General features: G+C 47.5%; 1 pseudogene; it reads right to left on the minus strand.

The window, feature by feature from the left end:
• Positions 1 to 1,931: 1,931 nt before the first annotated feature.
• LOC101032311 (prohibitin 1 pseudogene) lies at positions 1,932 to 2,815 on the minus strand (annotated as a pseudogene).
• Between the last annotated feature and the right edge of the window lie 1,118 nt (positions 2,816 to 3,933).

Genomic DNA, 3,933 nt, shown 5'->3' on the forward strand with positions numbered 1-3,933 from the left:
CAGGTAATCTGCCCACCTCAGATCCCAAAGTGCTGGAATTACAGGCGTGAGCCACCACACCCAGCCTTGTCAAGGGTTTTCATGCTGTGTCGCAACACGGTGGAGATGGTCAAAGGGGAAGTAGATGCGTGTGAAGAGGGGGAAACCTGAGGGCATCCTGGCTTTATAACAACCCATTCCCTCAGGAATTAATCCATTCCTGAGAGAATTAATACAGTTTCTCAAGGGCAAAAACTCACTGCCTGAAGAACAGCACCTGCTCTCATAATGCAAATGCTTCCCACTAGGCCCCACCACTCAGCACTGCCAAGTTGGGGATCAAATTTCAACATGAGTTTCCTGGGGACAAACAAACCATATCCAAACCATAGCACTAGGTAAATGTTATTCACAACTGATTCATGTGGACTGCTGTGGTTACCTCTCTTTATGCCATTTCCTGGTTTCTCTACAGTTAGTAATTGATTCCTTCATTTACTTTGCTTAGTCTTCTCTGCCTCTATCACTAATTCTTCCTTCAGCTCTTCAACAGATATATCACAGTAGTCTGTGCTACCAATCTTTTGCCTGAATTATTGGGATAATTGCTTCTTTATTACCTCTGTTTCCACTCTCATCTGCCAATAGTCTATTCTCAGATGGAAGTAAGAGTGAACCTTGTAAAATGTATGTCAGTCGTTTCACTTCTACAGCAGCTCTCCCTCTTCTTCAGAAGCAAAGCAAGTTATTACAGGGATCTATAAGGCCCACAGGATCTGACATATCCCCCCTACCCTGTACCTCCCTGACCTCATTTGTCTTGCTCCTGCATCTGTACCTCTTACACTTCTTCACCCTCACTGGCAGTTCCCTCTTCCTGGAAAATTCTGCCATATATCCATCCACTGACCAATTGTCTAACTTCCCTCAGGTCGTGGCTGAAATATTACTGCACAGTGAGGTCGAACTTGACCATCCTATTTATTAATTTATTTATTTTTAGCCAGAAGGTCTGGGTGTCATTTATTGACAGCAGTTTATACACATTTGTTTCCTTCCCATGGTTGTCTCCTTCCCAACGCAGGCACAGAGCCCTTGAGAAGGGCAGTCTTTGAATGGGGGAGCCAGGAACGCAGGTTGGACATGTCTTTGGCAGGCACATTCAGCCCCAGCAGGATGCAATCCTTCAAGTTGGAATTCCACTGGGTATTTGAGAGGGACCAAGCAAGGGCATAGAGAGGAAGTCTTCGACAGGACTCACATCTCTGTCCAGGTCTCCTTTCTCACTATCCAAATCCATCCAAGTTATAGGACCTGGAGGGTAACATTCAGGCCCACCCACCTCAACAGGGGCAGATTCTTCAATCTGTGCCAAGTTCACACACACCTGCTTCCACTGGTCACACAGTTAAAGAGAATCAGCCTTATGGTAAGAGACAGACCACTTCCTCTCTGCCCCTCCCCGGCGCCTCTCTTGAGCAGCATCTGCACAGGAACCACTGGGAAGGTGGAGGCCTGTTTTCTCCATTCAGCCACATGCCCTCATCTGCAAATCTTCCATCAGCGACAGGATGGAGGCCACGCATGGACCCAGGCAGACACCTGTGCTCCCCAGTCCATCACACACTGTCCTACCTGCGTGCTGCCAAATGCTGGTGCTCAGGCCGGAGCTCCAGCAGGCCCCGAATTGGGACCTAAAGCCAGTTTGCATAGAGACTTAGCAATTTTTGGTAGGGAGGTGGATAAAAAAGTAGATGGATGTGAGAAGAATGAAAATGTTTCATTTGATAGACTAGAGATCTGAAGTGATTTTACCTTTATTTCCTTCCTTTTAAGCCAATCACGAAATTTCACAGTGATTTCTGGGGTGGGGGCAGAAGGAATGCAGTGTCAGGAATCATTGGGGCTGTGGCCCAGTCAGCCCATGGAGGTGCAGGCAGGGTGGGCCCTCCCTAGGGCAGCTGGAGGAGCACGGACTGCCCCGCTGGCGGGCAGGTGATGTTCCAAGAGCGTGAGAGCTGGTATGGGATGTCCTTGCAGCTTCCAGCTTGTGCAGCCTGATCAGGCCGTCCCCTGCGGTGGCCAGTGAGTTGTCAATCAGCTTAACTGCCTTGGAGTCACCCTCAGCAGAGATGATAGCCGCTTTTTTTTTCTGCTGCTCAGCCTTTTCCACCACAAATCTGGCCCTCTCTGCTTCCTGCTGAGCCACGTATTTGGCTTCCACAGCTTCTGTGAACTCCTTCTCAAAGGTCAGATGTGTCAAGGACACGTCGTCCAGGATGAGCCCAAAGGTGGCTGCTCGCTCCGTAAGGTTGTTGCTCACCTGCCTGGAGACCAGCTCTCTCTGGGTGATTAGTTCTCCAGCATCAAAGTAAGCCACTACTGACTTGAGGATCTCAGTCATGATGGACGGCAGCACACGCTCATCATAGTCCTCTCCAATGCTGATGAAGATGTGAGGAAGCTGGCTAGCGACAGGCCAGAAGAGGATGTGCAGTATGATGTTGACATTCTGTAAATCTTTGCTACCAGTGATGACTGGCACATTATGTGGCCGAGAACAGCGGTAAAAGATATTGGTTTCTGTACCCATGGGATGAGAAAGTGAGCCCTTTCCTGTACCACAATGTCATGTACTCCACGGAATTGGTCAAAGATGACAGCTCTGTGCCCAGCATCCACATTATATAAGGCCGAGTTCACCATGCCTCCTGCAACAGCTAAGGCCAGGCCAAACTTGCCAACAGACTCAAACACTTTGGCAGCCATGTTTTCTTCTGCTGGACCCTCTCACACCTGCTTCCACTCTGACCTCCACATGAATTCCCCAACTACGCATACTCAACCATCCTATTTAAAGCTACAATATGCTGGACCCTCTCACACCTGCTTCCACTCTGACCTCCACATGAATTCCCCAACTACGCATACTCAACCATCCTATTTAAAGCTACAATATGCTGGACCCTCTCACACCTGCTTCCACTCTGACCTCCACATGAATTCCCCAACTACGCATACTCAACCATCCTATTTAAAGCTACAATACACACTTTACCCACCTCCCCGTCTACAGCAGTTTTAATCGTCCTTCCCCTGCGTTAGTCTTTTTTTTAGATGGAATCTTGCTCTGTCACCTATGCTGGAGTGCAGTGGGTTGATCTCGGCTTACTGCAACTGCTGCCTCACGGGTTTAAGCGATTCTTCTGCCTCAGCATCCCGAGTAGCTGGGACTACAGGTGTGTACCACCATGCCTGGCTAATTTTTAGATGTTTAGCAGAGGTGGAGTTTCACCATCTTGGCCAGGCTAGTCCGAACTCTTGACCTTGTGATCCGCCTGCCTCAGCCTCCCAGAGTGCTAGGATTACAGGTGTGAGCCACCACGCCTGGCCTACTTTGTCTTTTTTAATAGTCTTTATTGCCTTCTAGTATGCTATACAGTTTGCTTATTTATTATCTTACTTCCTCTGCTAGAAAGAAAGCTCCCTGAAAATGGCTCCATGTTTGTGACTCAAAGTGAGTACTCAATGAGTATTCACTGTGAATGAATATATTTTCTTTCACAATGTTCAAACTCATCAGAAAAGCTACCACTTTCAGGCAGTCATGCCTATAATCCCAGCACTTAGGGATGCTGAAGTAGGAGGCTAGCTTGAGCCCAGGAGTTTGAGACCAGCTTGGGCAACATAGTGAGACCCCATCTCTAAAAAATAAACAAATAAATAAATGAATGCAACCATTTTCAATTTTGTTCCTCTTGGAACTCCCCTCCCCCATCTTTTTGTTCCAATCTCTATCATTTGTTTACTTGGCCTCCTACATAGCTGTCATTCATGAACTTACATTCATTATCAATTTGGGAATTCTTTTCACCTCTCTTACAGATCTCCTAGTACCTAGACTCTTCGTCTCACTCATTCTTGCTTTGCTCTTTGTTTCTCAATGAGCATTTC

Source organism: Saimiri boliviensis, chromosome 12, assembly GCF_048565385.1.
Source record: "Saimiri boliviensis isolate mSaiBol1 chromosome 12, mSaiBol1.pri, whole genome shotgun sequence".
Classification (NCBI taxonomy): domain Eukaryota; kingdom Metazoa; phylum Chordata; class Mammalia; order Primates; family Cebidae; genus Saimiri; species Saimiri boliviensis.